Here is a 14,692-nt window from a genome sequence, read left to right as displayed (position 1 = left end):
AAAGACCAAAACAATATTTATCCTGCCAAATAATTAAATAATTACTTTTTTTTATGTATTTATTTGATCTACTCTTTCATGCATTATACTACTTACATATATCTCTCTTTCTTTTTTTTTTAATCGGCGACAGTTATTAAAATCCGTTGTTATTTTTTATGAACAAATAAATTAAAAATAGTTTAAATGAATTTTAATTTGACTAAAATATAGCCTTTTAAATGGTCAGATATATTTTTCAATAAAAATGGTCAATGTTTAGAACAAATTTGAGAGTGAAATTAAAGGGGAAGGAGGGGTCTCCAGGCAAGTAGGAGATAATAAGTGTAGTCATACAGTATTTAAAAAGGTCTCACCAATTATATTCTAATTATAAGGTTAATTCCACGGTATTTAAAAAGGTCTAACTAATGATGTTCTAATTGCAAGATTTTTATCTATTTTTCTCATAAATTTCTGTTTCCTATTGTGATTTACTGTTTTATTTTGTTTGTTCATAAATCGCTACACCTTGTAGCAATTTATGTTTCAATTCTGTTGAGCACACTACAAAAAAAAAATTACTGAGACCCGTCAGATTTAACATCAGATTTAGCGACGGATTTGATGAGAAATTCTTCATGTCAAAATATTATCGGCGGATAGTGGCTTCCGACAGTAAAATCGCCGGTAACTTTTTGCAGGAAACCACGACAAATGGGAGCCAACTGTAGCATCGAATTTACCGTTGGATTAGATATGTTTAATGGGAATGCTGCATTTTGATGATCCGAACTGCGTTACCGTCGGAAATATCCGCGAACCCCTCCTCCTTCATTTCAAATTCGTTTTCTCTCTCTCTCTCTCTCTCTCTCTCTCTCTCTCTCTCTCTCTCACCTTCCTCTTTCTTTCTAGCCTCTCACCTCTCAATCTCTCTCTAGCCACTGCCACCGCGCAAAGGCTGCCGTCGCTGCCGTTGCTCTAACTACCTTCGCTATTACTGCTGTTGTGCCCTCTTCTTTTCTTCTTCACTCTTCTTGCCACCTTCTTCATTGAATCACAGAACCCCTGGGCCACCACCACGTACCCTTCTGCCACCGCCATGGCACCCTCGCCGCAGCTAGCTTCTGCGTCATCTTCTCCTCTAATTCCATCCCTCTCTCTCCATTTCCTCCACGGTTGAACCAAAATAGGGCACCCCTGTTCGAGCTATTCCAGCCCCTGTTTTCCCATCATTTCCGACAAGTCACTACCGTCGGTGCCACCTGTTTTAGTGGTTGACCTCCACTGCTGGTCCAACCCATCCCTCCTTCTCTTCTGTTCTGGTGTAGTTCTTTGCTTATAGGTTTTTGCCATTTTTATTTTAATTTCTATTAAATTAGATTAGTTTCATTTAGTTAGTTTGATTTTGTTAATTAGCTTAATTAGATTAATTGTTTGTTAGATGATTATAAGTGGTTGGGTTAGGATAATTTGCTTTAGATTATTAGGTTCTGATTGTTGTTGTTAAAAGTGTTTGGATTGACTTGATGTAGATGGATTAATTGCTGCTGATTTGATGTGAATTGCTACTGATGTTCATGTTGTTAATTGTTTGATTGTGTGGCAGTTTACTGTATTACTGCTATTTGCTTAATTTGTTTAACTGGGAATTGCAATTTGTTGCCTTGCTCATGCTACAATTGCCTTGCTCATGCTAAATTTCTAAGAAATGCTGTTGGTTTTGTGCAGTTGATGTCGAATTCTGTGAGATTGACTTTTGTGCATCTTGGCATTTGACATTTGATGCTGCTGTGCATGCCACTCTTGCTGGTTTCGAGTGAACGCTATATTTGTTGACTTTTGATTTGCTAATTATTTTTATTTTTACTAGTAATGCCATGCTAAATTTATGTAAACTTTGAGCATGGATACATGCACACCACTTGTTATAAAAGTACCTCTAAGAGTTTAAATTTAGTTTTTGGTCAAATCTTTCATAAATCAATGCTTGTTTTCACATTCTTATTATTCTTATGTATTGATACCTGAGTTTGCTTTTTATTTTTGCCCATACATATAGTGATGCTTGTTATATGGTGGTGTATTTGCATAAATGTCTTCATGATGAGCTAATAACATAACAAGTATTTAAACACACTTGACATAAAAATATGCTCCTTTGCAATTAGAATTTGTTATGTAATTTCCCTTTGTTTTTTTATTTATTAAACTAAATCACTTTTCGAATTATTTATTATTTCTTGAGTTTCTTATGTTATTATTTGTTGGCGTTTGTTATGTTATTATATGTTGTTAATATATTCACTATACAGATATGACTACAGGCAGCAGAGGTAGGTCAAGTGGGACACGTGGTCGTGGTAGAGGGCGAGCTTCTACCGAATTTTCTAGGGCTGCCCAGTCATCGCCCTCTATCCTGGCTACATCATCGACCTCTATGACGTCACAGGAGGGTCCATCAGACCAGCAATTTATCATGGTCCCAAACCCGAACTGGGTGCCTCCTTCTGCTACGTCCCCTGCAGATGTAGCAACAACGTCGACAGAGCCTACAGTAAGTGATACCTCCAATGCCCCCGAGCAGGATGCCCTTCCACTACCACCCGTCATCCAGATGAGGATTTGGCCTGTTGACATGCAGTCGTGAGTTCAATTTGTTACTATTAAGTTTGTTTATCTGTAGTTTATTTATGTTAAGTTTGTTTATCTTATGTAATTGTTAATATGCGGTTTATTCTTTGACATGTTTGCACTGAACTCCAATGCTTGCACACAGGAGATATCTGAGGTCATTAAGTCCATGTACGACCACCCATGGCTGACCTACATGCAGATCCTGGCAGAGACCAGAGAGTGCTGGTTTTAGAAGTAGGCGATAAGAACCAAATTTGATTAGAATTGATTTACTGTATTTGAACTGTATCTTATTCCAAATAACTAATGTTGGTGAATCACGTTGTGTAGTTAAAATTCATATAGGATATAGAGCATAACCTCATGATCCAGAAGATCTACATCCACCGGGTAGCCAAACATTTTTAGCAGATGGTGAGCGATGTTCGTTAGGGGAAAGACCAGTTATGAAGTGGATCCGTCCAAACATCAAGCGTGACTTGGATGCTCACTTTAGAGATAACGAGGCCTTCAAGCATCAATGTCTGGCGAACATCGCCAACAGGACTTCGCCCAGGTCGTCAAGGTATACAGGTGGATCGGCGACCTTCATGAAGATGAAGACGAGACTGGTAAGAATTTTGGCATTGTTTTATGTTATAGTAGTTACTTGAATTACTTAGTAGAGTTTATTGTGTTTAATTTCCTTTTTCGTTGTCAAGTTACTTAAGTAGTTAGTAGATTTTAGGGTATTTATTTTCAGTTTTAGTGGATTTAGGTGGTTAGGATAGGTTAGAATATGTTATATTAGGCTCTGAGATTGTAGAAAATGTTGGATTATTTAAGTGTTTACTGATTCATGCTGCTGAAATTATTTGGAAAATGCTTAACTGTGAAAATAATGATGTTACTTTGGTTTGGATGGAACCCTTCAAGAGTGGCTAAGTCCGAATTTTAGGGGAGACTTTGTCGAAATTTTTATAAGATTTTTATTTAAATTGAAAAAATTCAAATTATGTTTTCGAAATTAGAATAGAGATTTCCTGGTTCATATATATTTTCCTGTCATTATTTAATTTGTTCGTTTATTTTATTGTTTGGTTGATATATAAATTTGTAGTCTAAGTTGTTGGATCGTGGGGCGACATTGGCGAAGACCTTCAAGTATATCCATACTTTGAGAGGAAACAAGGAGAGATTTACTAACGAGCGGTCAGCAGCCCATCATGTGAGTTTAAATTAATCGTAAATTTCAGCTTCATTTGGTTTAAAGTCAATTATTTAACTATTATCCTAATCACAACTAACGTGTGTGACACAGGAGGAGTATTAGCAGAGGTTGGAGGTTGCGACCCATCAATCTCAGCCGCTTAGTGGAGCTGACTAAGCTGGCTCCGAAACCTCAGTCGTGGATCCCGACAGGATTTAGCACGAAACCGCCTTTGAACCCCACAAGAATCACCGTTTTGGATTGGGCTCGTTCTTCAGCAGTGGCCTCTGCTCCTCTGCGTTGGTGGCTTCTTCTGCCTCTGCCTCTGCCACCAGCCCTGCTAATTCCTAGGAGGTTATCGACCTGAGGGAGGAGGTGTAGAAGCTAACACAGGAGCTTCACCATTAGCAGGAGTAGTTTGAGCAGAGGTATCAAGAGATTCTTGCACACGTTGCCGCCAGCTCAGACCTGACGGAGAAGGTGGAGCAGCTCGATCGGCTGCGACAGCAGATGGAGAAATACAGCTAGCAGACGTGCGCTAGAGGCAGCAGCATTACTGCTTCCAGCGGCACTACTAGTTGCCCTGGCGACGATGCTGCTGGTGGGCCACCGACGACAGCACCTACTCTACCGCCTCTGCAGGGGGACCACGACACCACCGCTGCCACCGACAATGACAATTATCAGGATCTGTATGGGTTAGGGTTTTATGCATTTTTGTTTGTTTAGAGTATATTATTCTACTTATGTGACATTTTATTGTATTCATACCATTTATTTTTAATAAAATAATTTGTTGATTTCTCCTAATTTTAGATTTCTGATAACAATTTTGTTAACAAGAGTTTTAATTTCATTTAACTGTTAATTGTGGCTAAACTGTGCAAAAAAATAAAAATCCTACCGGTGGATCCGACGGTAATCATCAACCCAAGCTCGACAATCCATTGAAAATACCGACGAAAAATCTATCCGTAATTAGCGTCGGACGAAAAAAATTCACCGATAAGAGGTTTCCGATGTCGTTTATACCGTCAACTATAGGACAACGGTAAATCTGGTGGTACGGTACTTAGCGGCAAATTTATTTAATTAATCCGACAATAACCATCATTTTTCTTGTAATGGCATAAATCGTAATAGAGATGTAGCAATATATGCTTTGTGTGAGTTTTAAACGTAAACTGTGACAAAGTATAGCAGATTAAGCTTAAATGGGTGTTGCTCATAATCTGCAATAGGATGCAGCGAATTATATGAAAGTCGTAAACTGTAATAGACTACAACAATTTACATAAAATTAAATTAAGGCACAAATATAAATTATTTCAAAAAAAATTATATTTGTATATATTTAATTTCCAAATATTTTATTTATATAAATTGTCCATCCATATATATATATATATTGTTAAGGACAAAACTTGCGTAAATAATATATAGATATATGAGTTATATTTCAACTGATGTATTCTAATTTATAACTCTAAAATCTAAAACTCTAAATCCTTCTTATAATACAAAAATAATATGGGATGCTCAGTATTGTAAAACAATAATAATTATATTTTTATTTAATAATAATTATAAATTTATTTATTTTTTTATAATTATATGATATCTATTAATATTATTTTTTTACTAAATATTTGTAGTATATAATAATTTAATAGATATAAATTAATTAATAAATTATTAAAATTAAAAAATAATAGTTATTTTATTTTAAAAATAAAATAAAAATATTTATGATAATAAAATATTTATTATTTTTGTTTTATATTATTTTAAAATAATTTAATTATTGATAATATATTAATAAAAATATATATTTTAAATTTAATTTTAAATTTTTAATTATTTTATATTTTTTATTTATGTAAAATTAATTTTATTGATTCAAAGTCACCAATTAAATTAATAAACTAATAAATTAGTAATTTAGTTAATTTGATCACGGATTTAGTTCTGATGTATCCTACTATAATACTAAAAGTGGGTTGTGCTTACATATATCCCTTCTTACTTTTTTCCTACTAGCATCATAAACACTTCATTAATTTGAATAAATGGATTCTACTATCCTATCCTACAATAATACTAAAAGTGCGTTGTGCTTCCATATGACTTTTTACTTTTTTTTTTGTGTGTTTTATTTTCATTAAATAAATTTAATTCAAACTATCAAAATTCAAATTTTAACATTTATATATTTACAGTTATGTCTATTAGTTTAAACTTATTTTTCCTTATATGTAATATCCTATTACCTATAGCGATTTAATACTCAAAAATTAAAACAAAAAAATGCTATTAAAACTGAGGCCAGTATTAGTGGTTGTTACTTCTTAATAAAACTAGACTAGACCTCTAACCCTACTTAATATGATTTAGCATAGAAAACCCCAATTTACATTTTTCAGAAAACCCCACACATTTATAATAATAATTTATGGCAAATTTTGAGCCCAAATCTTGTGGTAACCTCCCTGACAATAAATTGTTAAAAGAGTAAACATTTTAATATTTTATACGTTTTCGTAACGCATAAATCAACTCTCTATAATAACAATTTATGCGTGCAAAGAGTGACATCATTGTGGTGACATCATTGTGGTGACACACTGAGTGAGAAGATTGCTTTTAATATATTAGGAATGAAAATTTTCATGTATTCCAAAGATATGAGGGTTTTAGTAAGTTTAGTCATTAATTTTAATTATTTATATGTTTTATAATAAAAATTAATAATTAAAAATATGTGTATGAGTGAGAAAAAAAATATGCATACATTATTTTCATAATAATAATAATAATAATAATAATCTTTTTGGCTATGATAGATATATTATTTCAAGAACGTGTTGCACAAAGCATGACCGTATATGGACTTTAATATCTTAATGACTTCATCACTATTTCCATTCAACTACCCTCACAGTAATAATTTGTTGAAAAAATTATCATCAAGCCAGTCAAGTTGTTGGTATCAGTAGAATACATAAATATTAGTTCGAAGTTGCCTCTTAGCTTAGATGAAATTTAATGCTTCATTTATCGAATTCACAGTAGCAGTAGGTGCTCGTTAAGTCATTGCAATTGTTTGAAATTAAAAGCACTGCTGTTATAATAACTTAATAAAATTTAAAACCCATATCACAAATTTTTCTTGTTCTCTTCCAAGCAACACGCTTTCTCTATTCTTTCTTCTTTTAATACTGATTTAATTTTGGGTTATATAAGGCTCAAACTCAGAAGGATATCCACACGCGAAACACGAAAACTTGATAAAAACATAATAAATGTAACCACTGGTTTTTATTATCAGCAATAAAAGGAGGATAATAAACTTGATATAAAACAAAATAATTGATGAATATAGTTTTTTGGAGATATAATCATTTATATATTGTCTTTTTTTTCTTTTATCAATTTAAACTTTTGAAAAATTTAATATTATGATATGGTGTTAGAGTTTTATATTGGAAAGATTTAGAATTCGATATTTGCATTGGTGACCTCCAAAAAAAAGAAAAAAATAGCATAAGATAAATAAAAAGAGAAAAAAAATACTTATACAAAAAATCAAATAAACCCAAAAAGTACTGTCAGTCTAAACAGATAAAAAATTTACCTTATTTAACATTTATTTATTATAGAATGTATTAAATAAAACGAAAAATAATAAATTTTAACAATTTTTTACTAATATTTTTTTGTTACCAAATATTTTAGCACAACTAATTAGAATAGAAATGGAACTATCATGATTAAATTATTAGATCTGATATTACCTAAAAACAATCGAGCAAGTTCTTGTAATTTTTTATTGGGTCCTTATCCTGATCAAGATCTTTTAAAGTGAGATAATTAATAAAGTAAGAAAATGAGAAATTAATCACTCTTAAATTAAAATAATAAGACTCATCAAAATTTGTCAATAGGATGAAGAGAATTTAGTTCCTCTACTTAGAGTAAGAAGGTTAGTAAAGTAAGAAAGTAAAATTAAAATTAATCACTCTTAAATTAAGATAATAAGACTCATATATGATGAAAGTAACAAAATTAATAGTAATTAACATTTTATTTTATCACTTTATTAACTCTTTTATTTTAGAGGATCTAAATTCTCTTCATCCAGACTTAGTGCATGGTGTATTTGGATTACTATTTGTATCAATTAAATGTCACTACAAAAAAATGGTTTATGGTTACGGTAACTAGTGAAAAGGGTGACCATAGATCTATGGTCACGGTTTTTTCACTGTGACTTATTTTGCCATGGTCATAGATTTATGGTCACAATTTTTTTAGCTATAATCACGGTTTCTATAGTCACAATTGCAGTTTTTAAATTATGACACTTTATACCACATTTTTTTTATGGTAACCACAGGTTACTCTATGATCACGCATAAAAACCGTGACCATAACCTTATGTATGGTTACCCTTGCTTTGTACCATGACCATATAGCTTAATCTATGGTTACGGTGTTACTGTAACCATCGGTATCTAAATAAATTGCAAGGACTTAAAACTCTGAATCTAAATAAATTATTGAGAGATTCTAAAAATTTTACTATCCAATACTGTACCAAAAATGGATTATTGCTTAAGATTGTCTCTTGGTCGGCTTCATTATGCTCTTTTATATCTTGTTTTATCATATTATTTTTTCTAATGGATTATTTTGATCATTTGAAGATTGTAATTATACTAGTTTGTAATTTTGTATCTCCAACATGATTATAAATTTTTCTAAATGATGTAAAATTGTTTGACCTGTTGCTTGACCTGTAAAATTGCTCTGATCATTTAATTTGACACTACAATATTTTGGGTCTATGGTCACAGTTTTTTTGGTCACGGTAAAAAATCGTGACCATAGACCCTCTATAGTCACGATTTTTTAGGGTGACAAAAAAAGCTATGGTCACAGTTTTTTTGAAAAGGGTGACCATAGAATATCACTGGTCACGATTTTTTAAAAAAGGGTGGCCTAAAAGGGTCTATGTCACGGTTTTGAAGGGTGACCTAAAGGGTTCTATGGTCATGATTTTTTACAGTGACCAAAAAGGGTATATGATCACGGTTTTTCAAAAAAGGGTGACCTAAAAGGGTCTATGGTCACGGTTTTGAGGGGTGGCCTAAAGGGGTCTATGGTCACGGTTTTGGGGGTGGCCTAAAAGGGTCAATGGTCACAGTTTTGAGGGGTGACCTAAAAGGGTCTATGGTCACGATTTTTTACAGTGACAAAAAAGGAGCTATGGTCACAGTTTTTCAAAAAAATGTGACCTAAAAGGGTCTATGGTCACGGTTTTGGGGGGTGACCTAAAGGGGTCTATGGTCACGGTCTTGGGGGTGGCCTAAAAGGGTCTATGGTCATGGTTTTGGAGGTGGCCTAAAGGTATCTATGGTCATGGTTTTTTACAGTGACAAAAAAGGGGCTATGGTCACAGTTTTTTAAAAAAGGGTGACCTAAAAGGGTATATGGTCATGGTTTTGGGGGTGACTTAAAAGGGCCTATGGTTACAGTTTTGGGGGTGGCCTAAAAGGGTCTATGGTTACAGTTTTGGGGGTGACCTAAAGGGGCCTATGGTCACGGTTTTGGGGGTGACCTAAAAAGGTCTATGGTCACGGTGTTGGGGGTGACCTAAAGGTGTCTATGGTCATGGTTTTTTACAGTGACCAAAAAGGGTCTATGGTCACTGTTTTTCAAAAAAGAGTGACCTAAAAAGGTCTGTGGTCACGGTTTTGGGGGTGACCTAAAGGGGCCTATGGTCACGGTTTTGAGGGTGGCCTAAAAGGGCCTCTGGTCACGGTTTTTTATAGTGATAAAAAAGGGTCTATGGTCACGATTTTTTGGAAGGGTGGCCTAAAAGGGTCTATGGTCACGATTTTAGGGGTGACCTAAAGGTGTCTATGGTCACGGTTTTTTACAGTGACCAAAAAGGGTCTATGGTCACGGTTTTTCGAAAGGGTGGCCTTAAAGGGTTTATGGTCACGGTTTTGGGGGGTGACCTAAAGGGGTCTATGGTCACAGTTTTAATCATTTAAGTTTTAATTAATTAAGATTTTATGTATTTTTAATTATTTTAGATATTTTTTCTTTTTAAAATTTAAAAATTTTAATAATTAAAAACTAATAATAATTTTATATAATTTACTTTAAATATTAAAATTTTAAATCTAATTTTATAAATAAAAAATTAGGTTGAATACTACTAATAATTTTAAATTAAAAAATGATTTAAAACTTATACACTACAACATTTTTGGCCTAAGGGAACCCTTATTTGAAGCAACATTTAATAAAAGTTGCCTTAAATAGAAAAATACAATATTTTTTTAAGAGTTGTCTTTGAGTACGACAAAGATAACAAACTTTTTAGCCACCCACAAAAATTGTTGTCTTTGATATCTAAAGCAACACTTAAAAAATATTACAATATAAAACATTTAAGGCAACATTTTTAAATAAAAACACAACATTTTATAAGGGTTATCAAAAAAATTGAATAAATAACTTTTATAAAAAGTTACCTAAAATCATTTATAGCTAAAAATTTTAGAGGGAAACTTTTCATCATATTCCCCCCAATAATTATTTCCCGATCAAATAACTTAGAAAAAAAAAGAAAAGTCATTTAGTTCCTTCAGATCATTTCTATCTATTGAATTGCTTCACTTCATCACTACCACCCACTGTAAGCCCTAACTTTCAAAATCAACCCAAACAGCGACACAAACGGCAGCAGGTCTCGTTCGTGGTGCTGTCCACCCCAACTGGCGATGGCGCGGTGCTCCCTTTCATAGGCGTCGGTGCGTTACTCTCCTCCATGGGCGTCGGCGCGGTGCTCTCCTCTACGGGCGTCGGCGCGGTGCTCTCCTTCGTGGTCATCTTCTCCACGCATGCTTCTCCACGTACGTTGCTCCACGGCCTCTCCTCCTCCTATCTCAGCTCAACGTACGCGGTCACCTTCGAGAAACCCCTCTCTTTCTTCCTCTTCTTCCCCTGTCTCGCCTCCTCCTCTTCGCAAGCTCTGACAACGCTACATGCAAATGTAACCTCCGTCATCCTCCTCCTCTGCATATTGGTAAGAAGCTTCTGATTTTTACTATGGAATGGAATTTCTGAATACATTGATCCTGAATGAAGATTGGGAATATTCTGAATTTTAGTAATACATAAAGTTTTTATATCATGGGTTTCTTGTTGATGCTGATTTAACAGATATAGGAAGATTCAAAAGAAGGTGACAAAATCGTCCTGAATTGATACTTTGGCTATAGTCCAATGTTCATTCATTTGATATGACAATAATGCCGACATTTTGTTTATCTACTGCTTGATGGAATGTTTACAGCTAAGGGTTATTGTGTACAACATGAATTCCTTTTATAAAAATTATTGTGTACAAAATATTGAGAAACCAAGTTTTTTCAATTCTTAGTACAACTAAGTTTTTACAGCTAAGTGTTTTTTTATCTACTTCTATTTAATTTGTTAACTTTGTTATGACTAATCTCTTAGCCAAATAAATGTCTTAATTGAAAGTTATGCCATGCTACAGGTGCCAGAGGCTCAGCTAGCACAGTAGAACTATATCTTGGTTGTTGGAGAGCTGGAAGTAGAAACTGGACAGGTGCTTCTTATTTTCACTTTGGATGCTGCATTAACAGTTCTTGTAATACCCGGTCTAACCAAAATTTAGTAAATAATAAGTTAAATAGGAGCGAATATGGTTGGAAGATTTGGCAATTGGAATTTGATAATTTAAATATGATATTTGGATTCAGTGAATTTTTCCGAGTCGGAAAATATAGTTTTCAGCGTAAAAGTGCGCAGTGGAATTTTGACCGGTAGTACCGGCTGAGATCTGTCTGGTACTATAACTGAGAAAATTGATTATGGGTAAATAAGATTAAGAAATGAGGAATTATAATTAGGGAAGGTAGAAATATTTAAAATGCGATTTAGAGCGCTAATCTTAAAGGTTTTGGCCCAAAATTGGGCCAATGGACAAAAATAAGTGAACCGGGCCTAAGTGGGCCCAAGACCCAACATATATAAACATTAGTTGTGAGCATTTCAGCTCATTTTACCCTAAAAAGAAGGGTTGGGGCGCTGATTTGAGAAGAGAGAAGAGAAGAGAGAAAACCTAATTCTCTTTGATCTTCAAACCACCATAACTTGAGCTACGGAACTCCGATTGACGAGCCGTTTGTGGCCACGCGTTGCTCTTCTCATCCTCTACAATTCTATCTAAGTTTGGTGGTGAGTATTTCATTCATCTCTGCCCAGTTTTCGAAATTCTCCACTGTTACACGTTTTTGGGTAGTTAGTGTTGAAATCTTGTGATTTTGGGTGTTTAGGGATACTCCAACATGGATTCTAAGTGGGTTCTATCCCTACTTCATATGGGTTGAGGTAAGAAGTGCTCAAACCCTTGTGATTTGTCATTTTTATGAGCCATAGGTTGATGTATGTATGTGACATTGGTTATGTTAGTGTATTTGGTGATATTGGTACATAATTGGGAGATTGGTATTGCTTGAGGAGCTTTGGTAAGGCTTGGAGCTAAGGTTGGTGAAGAATTCCAAAGAAGAGGCTCAATTGGTTTGGCTACAAGAGGTACGGTTTAAGTTTCATTTAAGTACCGTGTGTTGTGATGAGAATTCCTAGGCTAGATGCCCCTAGGATTAAGTTTGGATTGTGTAAATGGTTGGTGCTAATATGCATAGTTGATATGTAATGTGAATTAATGATTGGGTTGAGAATTGTGTGACCTTGTATGCTTGGTGCATTGAGAATTTGATGTACTGGGTAATGAGTATTGATTTGTGGTTTATGCATTTAAATTGTGAAAATTGGGCCGGAGGCCGTGAATTTTGGGCCGGAGGCCGGAAAGAGGTAAGAAAGGTAAGTCGATGTGTGCATTGTATGATGGCACAAGTGATTGGATGAATTTCAGATAATGAATATATGAATGATTAGGTTGGTTATTGAATAATAAGGTTTGAGAAGTTGAAGTGTGGAATTTGGTAATTTTGGGTGAAATTATGTAGACGAGGTATGTTTGGTTCGGTTGAGATATATTATGTGATCATATATGTGATTATGATTATTGATGCCTTGATGGTATGATGATGCATTAGAGATATGTATGTTGTGATATATGCTTGGGGAATGATTAAGGTTGATTTGTGGGTGAAATCACGTGATAGTGAGTATGATATTGATTACGTATAATGATGGTTGATTGGAAATGGTATTATTGGAAATTGGGATGAGGAAGGATGTATGACATGATATTGTGTTTGTCCTTTAGCCATTTGATTGAGAAGTGTTAAAATGGTTAGATGTGGTTTTGGGAATTTTTGGTAAAGTGTCAATGTGTGAGTTGAGGATGGCTTGATGTGAATTTTGGTACATTTTGATTGATTTCAAAAAGGGTTGAAATTGGCATGTTTTGGTTGATTTTGAAAAGAGTTGAAAATGGCTTGTTTTGAAAATGGCACCTAGTGGTTTTGTATGAAAACATGGTTTTTGGGCATACTTTGACGGGACATAACTTGGACTACAGATCTCTGTTTTGTGCCAAATCTGTTTAGAAATGAAATTGGATCCGGGATGTCCATGCCGTTTGAAGAACGGGTGAAAAATGATTTAAAATGAGAAAGTTATGTCCGTCGGAAGATTGGGGGTTGAATTTGTAAATTCTGCAGCTTTTAACTTAGAAAATTTTGAGCAGAATGACCCTCCACGCGTAGGCGCACTTGGCGCGTACGCGTCGTTCTTCAAGAAGGCACTATCCACGCATGCGCGTGGTGTGCACGGGCGCGTCGATGCGCTGCACCAAATGCCCAGCTATTTTCCCGAGAGTTGTGCCAGTTTTGTGCCTGGGGCGCAAGAGCACCCACGCGTACGCGTGGCTGACGCTTGCGCGTCGTTTGGCTATTTTTCAACCCGCGCGTCCACGCGTATGATGCTTGCGCGTCGATGAGTTTTGTGGCCATCCACGCGTGCGCGTGGAGTGCGCGTACGCATGGCCCTGTTTTCATGCCAAAGTTGATTTTTGAGTTTTAAAAGCCAAATCTCATACTTCTAAGCCTCCGATCTCACCTCTCATGTATTAAATCATTCTGATATGCCTAGCAATGAGCTAGGGGATGTGGTAACTTGCGAGTGAAGCAAGGGGAAAAGTTGTGATCAATGATGATCAAAGATGATTATATGAGATATGGAGGATGACGGTGGAAGTACTGTGTATGCCATGAGCCGGAGGGCTATATTTATTGATAAATGGCCCGTTCTTGATTGGACCATGAGCCGGATGGCTGAGTTATTGTCGGGTTACGGCAAAGCCATTATTGTTTATGGCTGAGTATAAATGCATATATGATTAATGAATGAATATGTTAAATGGATAATAATGAAAAAATATTGAAATGTGATGTGCGACCCCGGGTTGTAGGCAGTGGCGTTGTCCACTTGCTCCGGGTATGAGACGGGAAAGGAGGATTATGATAAACGAGTTTAATCGTGGGGTTTTGAATAAATGTGTATTTGTGATACCTGGGTAGTAGCAAGGGTCGTGGTTCGTCCCGCTTGCTCCGGGTCATTGTCTGAGGATTGATAATAATGAAGGGTGATTATGAATAAATGTTTATTTGTGATACTTGGGTAGTAGCAAGGGTTGTGGTTCGTCCCACTTGCTCCAAGTTAATGTTTGAGATTTGGTAACAATGAATGTTGATAATATGAATTGAGATTGAATGAATATATGTTTGAGATGCCTGGGCAGTAGCAAGGGTTGTGGTTCGTCCCACTTGCTCCGGGCCAATGCTTGAGATACCTGGGTAGTAGCTGGTGCACGAATTG

Source organism: Arachis ipaensis, chromosome B9 (genome assembly GCF_059453495.1).
Source record: "Arachis ipaensis isolate K30076 ecotype BB chromosome B9, ASM5945349v1, whole genome shotgun sequence".
Taxonomy (NCBI): Eukaryota; Viridiplantae; Streptophyta; class Magnoliopsida; order Fabales; family Fabaceae; genus Arachis; species Arachis ipaensis.
This window is presented reverse-complemented; position numbering follows the sequence as displayed.